The following is a 21,038-nucleotide window of genomic DNA, read 5'->3' on the forward strand; positions in this document are numbered from 1 at the left end:
GGTCCTGCTGATTTAATGCCTTCTCCAAATGTATACGCTTAATTTCCTGTACAATGCCATTAGCAGCACAATCACACATTTTCTATCTATCTACTTAGGAACTCTTCTGTAACAAAGATCAAAACTGTGGCAGCAAAGTCGAAGAGATACACTCTGTTCCCCCCTTAAAAAAATTCTGTTGCTGGTAGCTGGAGGAAGAAGCTCTTCAAGATTCTGCTGAAAACCTAGCTTCCCCAAATTCATTTTTATCTATTTTTCCCATATAGAGATAGAACAGCACCCAGATTTGGCCCTCTCATGATGTGGATGGTTCCCCTTTTATTCTGTGTTATCTTCCTAACCTAGCTAGGGTCACTGTATACTTGCCCAGCATTAGTGATCATGCTCTATGCAAGGCTTTGGCCCAGTGACACCAGTAGGAAAAATGATGTCCTTGTTCAGCTCATCATATGGGCACCTTAAATCTAGGTGAGGACAAATGGGGAGGTGATGTGGATGTACAGGCAGGGAACTTATTGTTTGTCACGGATCAACAGAGCACTTAGGAAACCAGTGCAGTGGGAAATCAATATGACTCAGGGCCAGCTCTTACTTTGTGCTCTTTTGCCAATGCCAAAAAAAAAAAAGAAAGAAAGAAAAGAAAAAAAGGGGGGGGGGAAGAAAAGAAAAAGACAGAAAGGCAGTCTTTCTCACACTTGTATTATTCTGGGGGAAAGATCTCTCATTTCATTTTGCTTTATCTTTTATTTTTTTCTCAAAATGCAGTTATGCAAGATAACAAATGCAAATAAAAACAAGGAGAGAAGCAGCTGCTTTGCTACTTAGGTTGCAGCATCCTAAGGATTGAGCAGGTCGGTTTATTTAGTTAAGCTTCTTGTCTTAGGATTTGTGGCTCCTTGTCCCCCTGGCAACAATGACCTAGGGAGGAGAGGTGTTTTAGTTAACTGAAATTTTCATAGTTAGTAATCTGGTAGTCAGTCTTGAAGAAGCAATTGGTAGAGAACACTTCATTTTGTGAGAAGGGGTTGATTAGAATATAGAAGATAGTTAGGAATTACAGTGATATCTAGACTTCAGGAGTCAACTTGGGGAATTCCTTTGAACCTCAGTTCATCTATCTGTAAAATGGCTATAATCAATCTGATCTAGCTTTGCTGATATTGTGTGAGGCAATAATAAATTTCTATAAAGGTCATTATGAATAAACTATGGAAAATGTCATTTTTAGAGCATATAAAAATGTGTATGGAACATTGATCTAGCTTTAAGCAGACTATCTGAATGAAGAAATACTGGAAGAGACATCAGAGGTCATCTATTCTAACTTCCTCATTTTACCCGTGAGGAACTGAGCTCATGAGAAGGTAAGTGTTTTGCTCAAGATAACACAGGAAGATGTGTCAGAGACAGGGTTTGAACTCGGGTCCTCTGACTACAGAATCATTATTTTTTGTACTATGACACAAAGGCTTGAATCTTAATTTCAATATTTTGTTACTTTTGGGAAATTATTTTGCTTCTTCTTTAATAGTTCCTTCTCTATAAAACGGGGATATGAATATCTTCCCTTTTTAGCTCATTGGGTTGTTTGTGGTTTGTGGTTTGTTGTTGTTTTTTTTTTATTGGGTGAATGGTGCTCTTAGGCTTACATGATACAGACCAGTTAGGATTCTTCTGTATTTTCTTAGACGATTGTCTAGGGTATGACAAGGTTAAGTGACTTGCTCAGTGTCAATTTCAAATAATAGTACAACTTACTTCCAGGTCTTCTTGACTCTAAGGATGGTGCAGTAGCCATGGATACACACTACTTCCTCTCAGGGCCATTAGGAAGCATGAAATGAATATGGTTGTAAAAGTGTTTTGGAAACTATGCAAATGTAATGGATCAGATCATTATTTAAGAATCAAGGTACTAAATACATTTTGGATCTTTTCATATTAACTCAACATTGATCTACCAATAATTCTTAGCTTGAGAAGCTGATACATAGTGAATCTGGACTTCAATGCTTCATTCATGCTTTAACTGCCTCGTACATTCTGGCTTCTCCTTTTCCTATCCTTTTCATTAGATTTGAGGAGCAGCCTAGAAAATCAAAAGCCACTCTCAAAGCCCACCCTTGAGAAATGGATCTCAACTATATAATCAGACTTCAAGAAAATCTTCTGCAAGTTAGGAAATAGGCCATCCACTGTTGCCACCTCATTTTATGCTTGCTACTTGCATGTATGTTAGCCAACTAAATACAGGCAATCCTCTATGTAATAAAAATACAATTTTGCCCTTCTTTTAACCTCAGGGGAACTTTATCAAAAAGCATCATGCCCTCCAAAACCATAACAACTCCTTTTCTTCAGCATGCTGCTTTTATTTTTTTTCCTATTTTGCTAAGGCAAATAATAAATTATTTTAATTCTCATTCAAATGCTTATTATTAACCTTCTTGCAACCAAATGAGACAGCCTGCACAGATAATGGCTCTTGAACCCTTCAAAATAAGGGAAATGGGAACAAATCTCAAGGTTATTTGATATTACCTTCATGTGCAGAAAAATTAATCTACTTGTTTTAAAACTGTGACAGCTGCTTTGATAGCTATTGGAAGTCATTTGGAAAGGAGAAAAAAATTCCCAAATTTATTAAAAAATTATTTTAAATAGAATGATATTTTAGTCTTAGAAAAGCAAATTATGTAACTTCTGATTCAAAGCTATAGGAGAATATTTCATGTTTTGGGTGGCCCCCAAAATTATCACTAAGATTAATCTGGCCCTGGTTGCTACGTTTATTGATTGATCTTTAAATGACACTGACTATCGCCGTGGCCCTCTGCAGCTTTCAGCAAAGGTGAACACCTGTCTCACCCTTCTGAAAAAGGTATTTGAGGAGAAGTTTGTACTCCATGCTCAAATACAGCCCAGTGTGAGTTTTTAGCGTGTCAGTCAGTGAGTTAGAGGGAAAGGGTAAAGAGAAGCTAATCAGGATGAAATGAGATTAAAGGCTGTCTAATTTTACAGCAACTGTGATCCATCAGCCACTGGGAAAGTGACAGTGGAAATGAATGATGGAGACAGACAGGTGGGGCTGTACATTTCACTGATTTATCCTCAAATGCACTGGGCCTTATTTTATTGAGTGAACATGACCGCATTTATCACGACTGTCATCTAAACCCACTTCCCTCCATTTAAAAAGGTCACTTTACTAGGAGGGAGTTGGAGAGAGGCACTTTCAAAACAGATTTAAAATCTAATAACACATGTTTATAAGGCCCTGTGCACGAATTCTCAACTTTATTAAACAAACTCATTGAGCTAAAAGGAAGAGGAAAAAACCACTAAGCAAAAAAAGAGGAAGGACTTTGGTCTTCTGAGTCGACACATTCATTTAGTTATAAAATTCAACATGATTTGTACCTACCATCTCCGTTGCTACAAGCACCAGGAACTATTATAGCCTTCAAAAATTAGGTAAAACCTCTCTATCCAATATTTTAATTTAAAAAACTGAATAGTATGCAATACTATTAAACACACTCACACACAACAGGGGAGGATATTAATTCACAGTATTTACGCTACAGAATAACATTAATCATCACCCACTCAAGAGGCATTAGCAATTGTTACAAGAGGTAGCTCTGTCACAATTAACTTCTAGAGTTGTTAATTGCTTTTCTATGGCTTTGAAGCTGCAAAAATTGTGCTGGTTTATAAGGTTTATCTCCTGCTTCTCCCTGGATTAGGTGCAGCATAATCCACAGAGATGTGGTGTAGTAGAAGGAATAACATGGAATTTGGAGTCAGAAAACCTCTAAACAGCTCTGGCAAGTCATAACCTCAATGGTACTCAGTTTCTTCCCAATAATACAGGTACTGTCCTCCTCATAGGGTCATTAGGAACAAACATCAAATGAGATAATTATATATAAAGTGCCTCATAATCATAAAGACTCCGATAAATATAGGTTATTATGAGAAATACGCTTTCAAACAAAATTCTCCTGGAAGTACAATAGAAAATGAAAGTCAAATGGTCAGAGTACAGTTAAGCTCACTTTATAGTTTTTTTCCTGTTATATTAGTTATGTCTGACTCTTCGTGACCCCATTTGGGATTTTCCTGACAAAAGTCCTAGAGCAATTTGCCATTTCTTTTCTCCAGTTCATTTTACAGATGAGGAAACTGAGGAAAACAGGGTTAAGTGACTTGTTCAAGGTTATACAGCCAGTATGTGTCTGAGGCTAGATTTTAACGCAAGAATATGAGTCTTCCTGACTCCAGACAGGTGCTCTACCCACTGCACCACCTAGCTGCCCTGCTTTATGTAATAGATGTATATGATTTATTCTTCTATGCACAATTAACAAGCACCTATAGCACGGCTTTGCCAGGCATTGCTAAAAATTGTCTGTCTCAATTTCTATGAATCTAATCACATTTTAAACATGCTTGGAAGAGCTTCATACATGCAACAAGTCAAATCCAACATGACTGATTTGTAATTTCAATGGTCATATTTTGAGTTTGTTTACATTGAGATACACTTTTTAAAAAAGAGCTAACACATATCTGTCACATCACTAATGCAGCAGCCTATCACAGATTAGGACTTAATCCAAATTTATAAAAGTCAAAATATTTTGGGGTATACAGATTCTTTTTATTAGTTTGTAGTTTCTATTTTCTGGTAGTTCACATTTTTCTTTCAAGTCATTTTTGTATCACATGCTTGAAACACCTATGTTTATGCTTATTATTTTTTAAAATCCTTACTTTACAATTCTAAGACAGAAGAGCAGCAAGGGTTAGGTGGAAGTGTCGGAAGCCAGATTTGAACCTAGGTCCTCCTGACTCCAGGCCTGGCTCTCTATCTACCAAGATACCTAGCTGCCCCCTATTCCCCTATAATTTTGTAGGAAGAGAACATAGGTATCATCATAGGATTTTGAATTATAATTCTATGTGTTTTATTTTATAGCTTTAAAATATTATTCTGTGATGGGGTTCTTAGGTTTCACTAAAGGGGTCCATAAAATGGTGTGACATAAAAAGGCTAAGAAACCCCAATCTAGTCCAATCCATTCATTTTAGAGAAGAGGAAACTGAGGGTCTCTGAGATGAAAACAATTGCTCAGGTCTATGATGCCCTAGCTGTCTGGGTCTCTATGTCCTTTGCTTACTGTCCTCAGCATATATGTACCATGTACTAGCAGCCTTGGGTAAACGATTTAGTTCTAATTGTGAGAAGTTTGCAACTGTTCCTTAAAAAGGGGAAATTCTCAGTAAGCCACAGACCCAAGCTTGTTAATTATACCCTCGCCCTGTGTAGACACCACCTATTGTCACTAATGATCAGAGGCTTGGAGTTCCCAATGCTTCATGCCTGACAAAGCACAGAGCTCTGAAAAGAGCACGGAATTTATAAAAATAAACGAAAACAACCCAAAAAACTACAGACACCATGAAAACCCAGTAAAGAGAATAGATAAGAAGGACATGGTTTATTAGGTCATTGATGCCCTTGGGCTCTCAGATACATAACAATTAATAATTCACTGCAAGATCTTATTTTCTGATTCAAGGCCTATAAGTCAGTGTGATTTCTTGTTTTATAGGGTTTTTTTTGTGACAGGCAATGTCAACACTAGCTAAATGAATTATTGCTGTATTGATATAAGGTATCTAGAGTTAAGTATTGGGTGGTGCACTGGATAGTTTACCATTGAGTCTGGAACACCAGAGTTCAAATCTTGCCTCAGACATTTATTTTTTTGTGTGACGCTGGGCAAATCATTTGACCTCAGGTTTCTCCTGTGTAAAGTGGGGATAATAAGAGCACTTACTTTCCAGAGTTGTTGCAAAGTAAAGCGATTTGCGAAGTTTAAAACTATATATTTTGTTGCTATTGTTGTTCAGTTGTATCTTACTCTTTGTGACCCTATGGACCATCACTATCCATGGGTTTTCTTGGAAGGACAATGGAGTGGTTTGCCATTTTCTTCTTCATTGGATCCAGTGGATCTTTTTGTCAGGCAAACAGAGGCTAAGTGACTTTTCTAGGGTTATACAACTAGGAAGGGTCTGAGGCCAGATTTGAGCTCTGTTCTTCCCAACTCCAAGGACAGCACTCTGTCCACTGAGCCACCTAGCTGCCTCCTAGACAGTGAGGTTAAATGATCACATAGCTAGGAAGTATCCAAGGCTGAATTTGAACTTAGATCTTCCTGATTTCAGACCCCAGTGCTCTAATCACTGAGTCACAGTGGCTCCTGCAAAACAATATATAAATGCTAATTATTATTAAATGTTGTGAATTAAAAATATATATACTGATAGAGTACTGGTGTAACTATACTCTTTAAGTAGCTTTTTCTATAATACTTGGTTTCTAAATAGCATATTTTACCTCAGGAATTTATATGGTTTTACAATTTCCATGATAGGGTTGATCACGGTTCTTGCTCTTTAACTTGATAAGTTTATTAAAAAGAGATCCATTTTTGGTTGATTGCAATTCCCTACAGAGGGCATGGACATGTCTGCTGGTCCAAGGGCTTACCACTTTCACCAAGGGCAATGATTGAGTTTTATTATGGATTGACAAGAGCTATTATGTGTTAGAGCCATCCCTGAGTGCTGAGCCTAGGAAAGGTAGCTGCTAGACCTCAGAAGAGATCGTGAGAGTTGAGCAGTGTTCAAAGAGCAACATCCCACCTCCAGCCTCCTCTTACCCTCCCAAGGACCACTAATGGCTGATCTGTGGCAAAGGCATGTTGCTGTCACACATGCTCTCCCTGACATACCCTCAGGCCCCATCTAGCTGCTCTAGATTTCTCCCCTAAAGTTATCCTTTCATCTTCTCTGGTTATATGTTGTATACCTAGGCATTTCCATGTTCCTTCTCCATTAGCATGAAGCAGGGACCTATTTTTCCCCTTTCTTTGACATTGTTAGTATTTGTCACACAGTAAATATTGTTGACTGATTTATTGACTGACAAACTGCTAATAAAGCCCTTGGATTCTAGGTTCCTGTCTTCAGTCCTGGAGAGACAGTAGTGTTACCTCAAAAAGCTTAAGTCTACAGCTATGGAGAAGGGGACTCAAGGCCAAATGCTAAGTACTGCTGAACCCTAGCTTTCTTAAGGGGCATTGAAAGCCCATAACACCCTAGCATTATTGACAAATGTCAAAGTTCTCAAGACTCTTTACTTACAAGGTCCTAGGGCTGGAGGCTCAACAAAGGAATGAGCTACATTTAAAAAAAACAACAACAACAACCCTACAACAACAAAAACAAAAACAAAACAGAACTTGATTGGTAAAATATTTGGAGAGTTCAGTTCTGATGGGAAGTGAATTTCTTCTCTAACAATTTAAAATCCATTTTATTTTGGAGGAGAATCTATGTTTTTAGCTATAGTAAGGTTGGAGGATTTCATGGATCCTTTGGTAAAAGTGATACTCATTCATATTTCAAGTTAGAGATCCCTATAGCAACCCCAAAATGAGTTTCTCTTCCAAGGGGAATCCAGAACCCTAGGGTAATATTGTAGGACTAGAGGCTTATAGAAGAACTTGAGGCAGTCCTCAGGGGAAAAAACACCTATTTATGTACCGCTATTAGTCTTTTGTGTTATTTTTAATTTTTTATAGAATGACATAATGGCTGTCCTGTTCCTGATATACATTATTTTCTTGGGGGCTTGAATGGAAACCCATGATCCTTCTATGAACTTCATTGGAGACCCAGGCACAACCTATAATTTGATATTACTTGGAGGAATCTCAAGGAGGGATAAAAAGAGCAAAAGAAATTTCCTTGGAATGATTCAAAATTAACTGGTTCTATGAAAACAAAAGCTTGAGACTCTCTAGGCCCTATCATTAGAAAAACTGAAGAATAGGATGAATTAGACTTTCAATTTGGTAGCATGGTTGCAACTGGAAGAAAATGTTTCTGAAAATAACCTAGCTAGATTATTGCCTCTTTAATTCTTTAAGACAGAATCCTATCATTTTTGAGAGGAAAGGAAGTCATCAAGTTCAGTTCCACACTCAAACATGAATTAATTACCTCTGCAGTATCTCCAATAAGTGATTGTTCAGTTTCAGTTTGAAGACCCTTATTGATGGCCACATTATTCTTGTAACAGTCCATTCTACTAACTTTTCTTTATAATTTAAAAAATCTGTAACTCCCACCCATTTTTCCTAGTATCACCTCTAGGAACAAGTAGAAGAGTTTAGTCATTCTTCCTTCAAACATTTTATGATAGTTACCATGTCTCTTTAGTTTTTCTCCTCTTAGGATAAATATTTAAAGCACTGGAGTGTTTAGCATATGGTTCAGATGTGTGCCACACCTGGCTTATGCTTTATGAATATCTATGATCCCCAGCTCCTTTTGCTGTCCCACATATTACAAGATTTATAGTATTCTCATCATTTTTGTCACCCTCCCCTACATTTCTAAAATATGGCACCTAGAAATGAATAAAATACTCCATTTTTAACGTGAGCCAGGAAGAATACAATGAAACACTTTCTTTTTTCTCTCTTTTTTTAAACCCTTACCTTCCATCTTAGAATCAATACTGTGTATTGTCTCTAAGGCAGAAGAGCAGTAAGAGCTAGGCAATTGGGGTTAAGTGAGGTGCCCAAACTCTTACAGCCAGGAAGTGTCTGAGGCCAGATCTGAACCCAGGACCTCCAGTCTCTAGGCCTGGCTAGAGCACTGCCCACTGAGCAATCCAGCTGCCCCTATGGAGCACTTTCCTGGTGGAGACTAAAATCATCCTTGCCATCCTGGCTGCCCTCTATTGATTCACATTAAGTTTGTAATCTCCAGATATTTTTCATTTTTAGTCATGTCTCTTCCATTTTATTTTCATGCAGTTGAATTTTTTAAGCCATGTGGAGCTTCATATTTATCCCAATTAAATATAATCATATTTGACTCTGTCCATCATCTTAACTTGTGAAAAACTTTTTGAATCTTGATCCTGCTATCTCTTCTGCTTTCAAATAAAATGGAAACTTTAACAGACATACCTTCTATACCTCTGTTCAAGTCATTGCCCCCCAAATATGTTGAATATGATAAGAATGGATTCCTGGGGGACGTATACTAGAGACCTCATTTCTGACGGCATTGATCTACCAATGACTACTCTTTGGATCTGATCATTTGACCAATTCTGAATCCATTTGATTATTATATCTAATTTCTACCTCTCTACAGGATATCATAAAAGACTATTATAGGCATTTTTAAAAAAATGATGTATTCTTTGTCTAATGCATTCTCATGATCAATTGACCTTGTAACCTTATGAAAAGAGAAAGTGAAGTGAATATTATAGTGTGGTTTTGATGAAGCCATGTTAGCTGATCATGATGACTGCTTCCCTCTCTAAGTGCTCACCAACCAAACATTTAATATTATAAAACATTGTCAGGTATTAGAGTAAAGCTCACTGGCATATAATTTGCAAATTCCACTTTTTTGCTTTTATTTTTAGAAATAAGGACAGCATTTGACCATTTTCAGTCCTGTGCATACCTTTTATTAAAGAATTTTTCAAAGATTACTGCCAGCAACTCAGCAATCATATCCATCAGGTGTTTTTTTTTCAGTACCTTGGATATAGCTCAGTTAGGGATACTAACTTGTACTCCTTAAAGGAACATAGGTATTCTTCTGGGATATCTTCACTTCTCTTGGATTTCAAAATTCCCTATTAATGAAGCCCTCTTGCTCCATTCATATTGAAAAGGAGTTAAAAGATAGAAGATTCTTCATTTAATAATATTTTTCTATTCCATAATGTTGATAAACTCCTTCAAAACATAAACAAATTAAAAAAGGAAAAAGAAAAAGGCAAGTAGAAACAGAGTAGAAGGAAACATCCTTTGTCCTGGTGTAAATTTAATCTCTTCCTTAAGAGCTCCAAAAGGACAATTAAAAATAATCAGTTTTCTGGTTAACTGAATCAGTATTCTAAAAACCAAAATAAAACAACACTGATGAAAAATATAGGCCTTAATTGATTTAGCAAGGGCAGTGGGGACTGGCTTATACTGTCCATATACAAATATCCTTGTCAAATATTTGTCATTTTTTGACAAAAAATTGTCAAATATTCCCTTTCACTTTGGCCTGGCCCAGCCTTATCATTGATAGTTATCACTGAAAAAACTTATATAATTAAATACAAAGCACTTGGATCTAGAAAGAGGCAAATATGTCTTGGGTGTCTGAGGCTATAACAGAAACAAGTGAGCAGCTATTCCACAATTCTACACAAATTATTAGAAGTCTTTGGTTATTTCTTTTTTACTAAGAAGCTGAAAGTAGTATGGCCTATAAATGTTTTTTAAAAATATGATCAATAAGTAAATAGGTGGGAAGGAGAGAGATGTGCAAAATGACTTCTCCAAGGGCCCTTCTAGCTCTAGTATTCCATAGCATTTAATACCACTGCAGCCCCCCCCCAACTATTAACTCTGAGCCTCTCCAGGGCTAGAACCCTGCTGTATAATTTATCTTGCATCTCCCCAAAATGCACATGCTTGCTAGGTACTCAATAATACTTGTTGATTTGTAGTTTAATCCCTAGGTGCTTTTCTTATATGCAAGTTGATATGCAGAGGTATGAGGGTATCCAAAAATAGTGTTTCTAGTAGTTCATTAAGCTAGTAGTGCATTTCTCATTATACATTTAGTAGATCATATATTTATTTTTATTTTATTAGAAAATTTTCATTTTATGTTCTCCCTCCCTTCGATTATAATTCAGTCACTACAATCTCAACCCTTTAAGGGGCATTTAACTTTCATCTTCTAATGATGGGATTTCCCTAGTGGTATTAGTTAGCACTTTAAAGTCAAATTATTTTCACTTCTAGAAACTAAGGAATCCTTAGGAAAGAGAAGTGGAAATCAATTTCAATAAAAAATTAATCTTCCTATTCATGAAACGATGTTGATTTCTTCCAGGTATTTTAATGGATATGTTGATGAAAGACAAGATATATCTTTATCTATATATGTGTGTATATAAATTGATATATAGTTATATTTTTCTATCTGCACATAGATATCCAAATGTCTATAAGTATCCAAATTGAAAGATAGGTATATATGCATATATATGTATATATATGTACTCTTTTGTGTGTGTATAGATGTAAATATAGATATATACAGATATAGATATAAAATCTCCCCTGATCCTCCATATCCTTAGCCAGAAGCCTCTTCCATTTTTTCATATTCTAATTTAGATGTAGTAGGGAGTATGATTATATCTCTCAGCTAGAAATGCAGAAGGTCAAGGCCTGGCAACATCACCTTTGCAACATCTCTTAAACATTCTCCTTTCTCTTCTATGGTGTTTCCACCATCTTGGTCCAGGTATTCATCACCCTAAACTTGGATTATTGCAAAAATCTACTGATTGGTAAGCTTGCCTCAAGTCTCTCCCCGCTTCAATCTATCCTTCACTCAGCTTTCAAAGTAATCATCATAAAGCACTGGTCTGACTGTGTCACCCTCTTATTCAATAAATTCCAGTGGCCCCCTATCACCTCCAGGAAGAAATAAAACATCTGTTTGGAAATGAAAGTCCTTCACAAACTGCCACCCCCCATCTCCATTTTACCAATGTTCCTAAATCTTACAATCCTCCAGAACAATGGCACAGTTTTCCTTGCTGTTCCTCGAATAAGACACTCCATTTCCTAACTCTGGATATTTTCATTGTCTATCCCCTCTGCAAAGAATGATCTTATTCTTCTCTAACTCCTGGTTTCCTTAAATCTCAGCCAAAATTTTGCCTTCTATTTCTATAGACTTTCTAGTCTTTCCAAATCTCTCTTAATACTAGTTGCCTTCCCTCTGTCCGTTATTTCCAATTTATATGTACATAGCTTTTTTGCACAGTTATTTGTATTTTGTTTCCTCCATCAGATTCCAGGTTCCTTGAAAGCAGAAACTGTCTTTTACTTTTCTTGTATTCACAGCACTTAGCATAATGCCTAGCACATAATAGGTGCTTAATAAATGTTTGCTGACTGGTAGAATGACTCAACTGAGGCAGAGAGGCAATTTCTTTATTGGTAAAAGTATGTTCCACAACCTAATACTATTCAGTGTCTGAGTTGAGAGGTCCCTTCTCTACCATGAGAACCTCCAGTCCTGAAGTCTACTGCTACTCTTGCCCAAACTGCCAAAATAATCATGTAACAAGAGGCAGTAGTGTTTAGCAGGATACATTTTGCACCTAGAGACAGAGTGAACCTCTAAAGAAATCCTATTCCTCTTACTCTATGTGCAACCTTGGATATCACTTAATTTTTCTTTGGGTCTGTCTTGCAATCTACAATGAAGGCATTTGATTAGTCACTGAAGTTTATTGAGTAGGGGGTGACAAAACAGACATGTAATTTAGATAAATCATTTTGGAAGTAAGCAGAGAATCTCACCGCAATCTCATATTTTGCTGCAAAAACCATTGCCCTCTGTTTTATCATTAGTGAAATTAGAAAACAGTAAGATCCATCTTCCATGAAAGCATCCCCCAGATCCTGAAAGAACATTATTGTCACCCTGTAGACTTTCCTTCCCCAGGCTTAATAATACCAATTCCCTTAATTTATCCTTATAGGTCTTATTTTTCATACTTTTAAATCATTTTAGTTGTTCTACTCCACTGAATTTATTAAAATTTTTAGTTTAAAAATTATTCATTTGAGGAGTAGAATGAAAAGTAATGCTTCTGGCTCTATGGGAAGTGAATGACCAGGATGGTTCTACCATGTGCTAACATTCAGGAAGCAACAAATTTTAAAGAACAAATTGATTCAAATTTCTGAGACTATAAATCACAGAATATTTGTATTGGTCAAAATTTTGAAACCAGAAAGTGCTCTGTACCTATGATATCACAGATTTGACTTAATAAAAAGAATGATGATGGTAGTGATGATGATGATGATGATGATGATGGCAATGATAATAATAACAATCAAACATTTTTAGCAATTGCCATGAACTATCATGTTTGCAAGGCATGGTAGTAAGTAAGGCAAATAGGTGGTATAGAGTGATAGAGTGCTGGACTTGTAGTAAGAAGACATGCTTTTGAATCCTGCCTCAAGCACTTACTAGATTTAAGTCCTTGGGAAAAATCACTTAATTTTTCTCACTCTCAGTTTCCTTATCTTTAAAACAAGATCAGATAATAAGCACTTATTAAGTGACTACATGCCAGGTATTGGGCTAAGTGCTGAGGATACAAATATGGTGGAAAACCCACTCACAAGATTATTGTGAGGAGAGACAAGTAAACAAATACATAAAAATAAGCTATATATAGAATACATGGAAAATAATTGACAGAGAGGAAGCAAAAATGGGGCAGGGGTGCTTCCTATAGAAGGTGAGACTTTAGTTGGGACTTGAAGAAAACCAGGGAAGTCAGAAGGTAGAGCTTGAACAGAGAAAGCATTCTAGGCATGGGATATACCCAGAGCAAATGTTCAGAGCTGACAGATGGATTGTCTTGTTTTGGCACTTGGGACTTCAAAATAATAGCTCTATAGACCTTGGATTTCAATGTACTTCTCTGGATGATATAGCTGGTTCAAGTCCTCATTCCTTCTTCAACACAGAGTGTAGTGAAAGAGCATTTACTAAGCAGTCACTATGTGCCAGCCATGGCTCGAAGTGCTTTGGAAACAAAGAAAAACAAGCCTACAGAGTGCCCTTAAGGAGCTCATATCCAGATGTGGGGGATTGTATGCAAATAACTATGTTTTTACAAGATATATACAGATTAGATATGAACTATTCTCAGAAAGAAGGCACCAGCAGTGGAGAGGACCAGAGAAAGCCTCCTGCAGAAGATGCTTCTAAGTTGAATCTTGAAGGACCCCAGGAGAGTTAAGAGGTGAAAATGAGAAGAGAGAGCATTCTAGGCATGGGGGAAGTACAAAAGTATAGAATCAGCAGATTGAGTTTTTTGTATGGAATGTGTGTGTGCGTGTACGTGAGTGTGTACTGTGTGTGTGTGTGTGTGTGTGTGAGAGAGAGAGAGAGAAAGAGAGAGAGAGAGAGAGAGAGAGAGAGAGAGAGAGAGAGAGAGAGAGAAAGAGAAAGAGAGAGAGAGAGAGAGAGAGAGAGAGAGAGAGAGAGAGAGAGAGAGAGAGAGAGAGAGAGAGAGAGAGAGAGAGAGAGAGAGAGAGAGAGAGAATAAGTGAGTTAGCAAGCAGGACAATATAACTGAGTTGCAAGATATATGGAGTAGAATAATGTGTAAAACTAGGAAGGTAGGAAGGGGCCAGGTGGAGGAAGGCTAATTTAAAAATGAGAGAAGATTTTAGATTTGATTCTGGTGGTAATAGGTAGCTGCTAGAAATTTTTACATATAGGAAAACAGACTTGGAAATATTTATTGATTTGCTAAGGGTCACGTAACTGGTGCACAACCTCACAACTTTCATGATAAGACCATTTGCCAAATTCACCAGGACTCCAATTTAAGTGAATGAAATAAAAGAGAGGTGTATTAGCACAAAGCAATCCATCATAATCATATGCCACAACTTGTTCATCCATTTCCCAATAGATGAGCTTGACCTCAATTTTCCAATTCTTTGTCACCACAAAAAGAACTGCTATAAATATTTTGTACATATAAGTCCTTTCCCTGTACCTTACATATCTTTAGTATATGGAGCTAATAGTGGTATTTCTGGGTCATTGGGACATGCACAGTTTTGTAGATTTTTTGCATAGTCATTCACCAGAAACGTTTGACTAGTTCACTACTCCACCAACAGTTCATTAATGTACTTATTTTTCCCTTTCCCCTCTAGCATTTGTCTTTTGTGATATCTGTAAAGTGGTCTTTCAGAGCTGTTTTAGTTTGCTTTTTTCTAATCAATAGTGACAGTTAGCTTTTTAAATATGACTATAGATATCTTTGATTTCTTCTTCTGAAAACTACTTATTTCCTTTGACTATCAGTTGGGGAATGAATCTTATTTTTATATATTTAATTCAGTTCTATAATTTATATATATATATGTGTGTGCGTATATATCTATTTCTATTGAAAAATGAGTCCTTTGTCAGAAAAATTTGATATAAATGATTTTTATTATGACTATGCTGTTTATGGTAACTTTTATCTATCTATCTATCTATCTATCTATCTATCTATCTATCTATCTATCTATTTTTATATTTTTAAGCCCTTACCTTTAGTTATAGAATTAATACCAAGTATTGGGTCCAAAGCAAAAGAGGAGTAAGTGCTAGGCAATTGGGGTTAAGTGATTTATCCACAGTCACACAGCTAGGAAGTCTCTGAGGTCATATGGAAAACCTGGACCTCCAATGCCTAGGTCTGGGTTTCAATTCTTTGAGCCATCTAAGTGCGCTATCCATGGTACCTTTTATCAAAATGTAGTTTAACAAAATGCAGTAATTAAAAGGAATGATTGGGTATATTTTTGCTTTTACTTTGTCTGAGATAATGATTGATACTGCTAAATTTATTTTAGTTCAGCTTAATCATATTAGATTCTGCTCCAGTCTTTTATTCTAACTTTGTATGTGTCTTTCTGTTTTATGTGTGTTTCTTATAAATACCATATTGTTAAATTCTGGTTTTAAATCTATTCTATTATCCACTTCCAGTTTACAGCTGCCATTCATATTTACACAGTTATGACTACTATATGTTTCCTTCCATTCCATTTTTCCTGTTTCTTTTTCTTCTCTCTTTTTATCCTGTTCTTCCTCAAAGGCCTGTTTTGCTTTCCCCCTACTGCCTCCCTTAATCTTTCCTCCCTTTTATTATACTCTTACTTCTCTTTCTCTTACTCCCTTTGTCTATTATTTCTAATTGGTGAATTCGATTTCTATACACAACTAAATGTGTGTGTGTATATATATGTATATATATATATATATATATATATATTTCTTCTCTCTTTGAATCAATTCTGATGAGAGCGAGGTTTAAGCATTGACCACCTTCCCCATTATCTCCTCCACTGTAAAAGTTCTTCCTTGTATTTCTCTCCCTTCTCCTTATCTCAGTATATCAGTCTCTCTTAGTCCTTAATTTCTTTGGAGATTACAGCAACATAATTGACTCAAATCCATGCCCTTTGTCAATATGAAGTCCTCTTTACTCTTCTAACAAAGATAATGTTCTTTGGAGTTACATATCTCAAATTCCTATATAAATGTAAACAGTTAAACTTTGTTGAGATATAAATGATTACTTTCATGTTTACTTTTTCATTATTCTCTTGAATATTTGAATGTCATTTGAATGTCATCTATTTGAATGTCAAGTTTTCTATTCACTTCTGATCTTTTTATTTGCAGGAATGCTTGAAAGTCCTCTATTCCCCCCTCCTTCCTTAGAGATCATACTCAGTTTTTCTGGGTAGATTATTCTTGTTTGTTAACCTAGCTGCTTCCCTTTCTGTAATAACATATTCCAAGCCCTCCACTCCTTTAACATGGAAATCACTAAATCTTGTATACTGATGGTGACTCTATAATATTTGAATTGTCCCTTTCTGACTGCTTGAAATATTTTCCCTTTGACCTGAAAGCTTAGTTCTGGCTACAATATTTCTGGGAATTTTCATTTTGAGATCACTTTCAGGAGATGGTTGGTAGATTCTTTCAATTTCTATTTTATCCCCTGGATCTAAGATATCAGGGCAATTTTCCTTCATAATTTTTCAAATATGATGTACAGGTCAATTCTTTGATCATAGCTTTTAGGTGGTTCAGTAACTCTTAATTTATCTCTCCTTGGGGGTGTGGAAAAACTGGGACATTAATACATTGCTATGAACTCATATGACTGCCCTTTGATCTAACAGTACCACTATTAGGTCTATAGCCCAAAGAAACCTAAGAAAGGGGGAAAGGATCTACTTGTACAGAAATATTTATAATAGTTCTTTTTTGTGGTGACAAAGAATTGGAAACTAAGGGGATGTTCATCAATTGGAGAATGGCTGAACAAATTGTGGTATATGATTGTAATGGAATACTATTATGCCATAAGAAATGATTAACAGACTGATTTCAGAAAAACTGGAATGACATATAAACTTATGCAAAATGAAGTGAGTAGAACTGGGAGAATATAGTATATAGTAACCAATATTATGTAATAATCAATTGTGAATGTCTTAACTATTATCAAGTATGCAAAGATCCAAGAGATTCACCACCATAGAGGGAATTGTTGGACACTGAATTCAGATCAAACATTTCATTTTTCACTTAATTTTCTTTATGAGTTTTTTTTCTTGACTTGCAACATATTTCTTCTTTCACAGTATAATGAATGTGGAAATGATGTGTATGGCTTATAACATATTCCTTGCCACCTCAGGGAGAGAAGAAGGGAAAGAGGGGGGTAGAAAATTTGAATCACAAAATGTCAGAAAATAAATGTTAAAAATTATTTCTGTGTGAAATCAGGGGGAAAAGTTTTTAAAAAGTTAAAAAACATTAATAAAATAAGGGATTGTGTTTGAAAAATGAACCAAAAATGTTTCTTTCCTTGATCTATTTTCCAAGTCAGTTGTTTTCCCAGTGAAGTATTTAAAACTTCTATTTTTTTTTCATTCTTTTGGCTTTGCTTTATTTTTTTCTTGATATCTCATGGAATCATTAGCTTGTCTTATAATTCTAATTTTTAATAAAATATTCAGTGAGATTTTATACCTCTTTTTGTACTTGGTCAATTCTGTTTTTTTAGCAGTTCTTTTTTTAGTGAATTTTTGTTCTACTTTTACCATTAGGAGACTTTTATGATTTAAAATATTATTTTCTTCAGTATTTTTTCTGCCTCTTTTACCAAGTTGTTAAATTTCTTTTCATAATTTCTTGCATCACTTTCATATCGTTCTCTACTTTTTCCTCTACTACCTTTATCTCTTTCTTTAATGCTTCTGGGAATTCTTGTTTGGCTTGGGTCCCATTAGAATTTTTCTTTCAGTCTTTGTTCATAGCTTTTTAAATATATATTCTTCTGAGTTTATGTCTTAAGTCTCCCCTGCCACCATAATAGCTTTTTATGGTTAAATTAAAATTTTATTACTTGTTCATTTTCCAGTCTATCTCTTGACTAAACTTCATGTTAAAGTTGAGCTCTGCTCATCTAGAGGTGGGGAGGCACTGTTCCAAGTGTTAGTCTTTTTTGTGCTGCTATTTTTAAGAGTTACTCCGGCAATTTTTTGGTGCTTCTAAGGTGGTGTGATCCTGGGAGAGGTGTGATCACTACTTTCCTGGTCTGCATCCAGGAAGGGCCTCTTGTCCCCTGTGGCCACATGTACTTATATTCACTTTGCCTTGGAACTATGATTAGGGCCCCTGCTCTCTTGTGTCCAGCCCCCAGCAACTCTCTCCATCCTAGAAATGCAACCCAGAACTTTTTATATGTAAAAGAGTTGCCAATCACTGAAAACTCTCCCCATTGTAAGCAAAGGGTCCCTTATAATTTTTTTTCCTTACAAGTTGTCTAACCCCCTCACTATCACTTAGCTGAAACCTCTGAAGCTGCTGCTCCTGCTATGGCTGCTCTTGTAGGTTCCTGCCTGCCTATGTAGGTTCCATACTAGCTTCTACTCCAGGGTCACAAATTTCTTGCTAAGATCCTAAGTTTCCTTAGGTCAAAAAGATTTAAAAATTACACCCTGATTTTTGTCTCTGCCATTCCAAAATTTGATTTGAGGAATTATTTAAAAGTTATATGGAGAGGAAGGTTGAGCAGTTTTAACTGGGTTGCTTCTAAACTGCCATGTTGATTCCCAGTTCAGAGGGTTTTGAAGCAAGTGAGAGGACTGGAAGAAGCAGCATATAACATAAATGGCTTTCTCAAGTATTTAGGCAGAGAAGGGGAAAGAGGCATTCAACTATGGTAAGCAGTCAAATTATAGCAAGATAATCAGATCTTTTGATTTGATTTTTTAAAGGATGGAAGCAATATAGCCATGTTTGTTGGAAGTAAGAAAAGGAGCCAGTAGGGGCATTATGGATAGGAAGAGAGTATAGATAAAAGAGAGAGTAAAGATAATAATGAGGGAAGTCTGATAAAGATGACAGGAGAGGATGAGATCAAGAGTACATTAAAGGCTTTTGTTCTGGCAAGGAAGAAAGGTCACTTCTTCATCAGAGATAGGAATGAAGAAGGAGATAGTGGGTGAAGATATTTGAGTGATATAAGATGAAAAGAAGGAAGAGAGAAGAAGGGAAAAGGAAGCCTGCTACTCCGCTCATTTAAGCAGATAGACTATGAGGTGCCCTCCATAAAATACAGGCATCACAGACCCCAAATTTTTAATTTACAAGTGGTATAGAACTATTTTCTAATACTGCATGCTCCATGACTCCATCACCATTATTTGATCAAGATCATAAGGTCATTAACTGAGGTTTCAGATCTGATGACTTTATTAAATACAGGCAACTCTAGAGTAATTTGTCTTTGAAGACTATTCAATAAGAGATTCCTCTTATGGTCTCTAAAAGCACATTCTGATCCTCAAAATCCTATCAACTCAAATTCCAAATGTAAGAGGCTTTGAACTTAAATTCATGCCTGAATACTAGGTCAGTCTCTACTTTCATAAGCAAAAACCAATGAAAAACACTTTAGGACTAAAACATACATATTCACATAAATATTCATTTCACAAAAATATTGACTTGGACTATATGGGTTGTCTCCTCTATCCCTTCATTTATAGAATCAGCCATAGTACTGTCAAGTAGGGGTGTCAAAATAAAATGTAAACCAATCTTTTCTGACTGTGTATTGACTTAGAAAACCAGGAATTGACATTATACATGTTGTATTCTATTTCTTTTATTTAACATTTCCCAATTACATTTTAATGTAGTCCTGGCTTCACTCGGGCCTGGAGTTTGACACCTCTGCTTCAAGGGCCAGTTAAGATAATTTGGTCCAAGTGATCATTCAACACCTCATTATGTACCTGAAATATAGGTCCTACATGATTATGACCTTTTGTTGTTATTCAATTGTTTCAGTTGTGTCTGACTCTTTGTGATCCCATTTTCTTGGCAAAGATTAATGAAGTGGTTTGCTATTTCCTTTTCCAGATCATTTTACCAATGAGGAAACTGAGGTAAATGGGGTTAAGTGTGTTGCCTAGGGTTACATATCATAAGTATTTGAGGGCATATTTGATCTTAGGAAGATACTCTTCTTGACTCCAGGCCTGGTGCTCTATTTATTGCACCACCTAGTTTCCCTGAGAGTGACCTTATTATGAAAAAAAAAACAAAACAGTCTATTCTAATTTCCATTTTCAAGCATCTCTATTACTATTTTTATATTTTCCATTGTCTTCTTCCCTATAATTGTTCTCTAATGTTTCTTTCTTTAAATGTAACTTTCAGATCAACCTTCAGATATTTGAAGAGTTACTGTTTTTCCCTTTAAATATTTTCTCCTTCAGGATTAGAAGAATCTAGAGCTAGAAGGAAAGTAGAAAATCACTTAATCTAATCCACATATGAGCAAGAATGTTCTATATAACTTCTCAGACAAGGAATCGCCTAGCCTTTTCTCAAAGACCTTCTATCAGGATGAATACACTGCCTCCTGAGGCAGTACATCCCACTTCTGGAAAGCTTTAATTTTTAGGAATTTTCCCCTACTGTCAAAATGTTTGTAGCCAATAATAAGGAACTACTAGAAAATGAAAACGACAATTAGAGATTCTAGTGGTTATCTAGCCCACCCAATTAAACAAATGAATCTCCAAAATAAAATTCTTAAAAAGTTGTCATACATCCATACATGAAAACATCCAAAGAGAGGGGCCCCCATTATGGGAAGTCATTTCACTTATAGGCAGCTAATTGTTACAATTTTTTTCATCATATATAGTCTGAATTTACCATTGCAATTTTCTTCCATTACTTTGTACCAGAAGCAGCATGGACATGAGAGCTAT

General features: G+C 36.0%; 1 protein-coding gene across 1 annotated transcript in view; it reads right to left on the minus strand.

Moving 5' to 3' along the window:
* The window catches only part of KLHL14 (kelch like family member 14), a 134,626-nt gene that overhangs the window by 37,303 nt on the left and 76,285 nt on the right, over positions 1–21,038 (minus strand). The gene's annotated exons all lie outside the window — the stretch shown is intronic.

The sequence above is a fragment of the Monodelphis domestica genome, chromosome 3, assembly GCF_027887165.1.
Source record: "Monodelphis domestica isolate mMonDom1 chromosome 3, mMonDom1.pri, whole genome shotgun sequence".
Lineage (NCBI taxonomy): Eukaryota > Metazoa > Chordata > Mammalia > Didelphimorphia > Didelphidae > Monodelphis > Monodelphis domestica.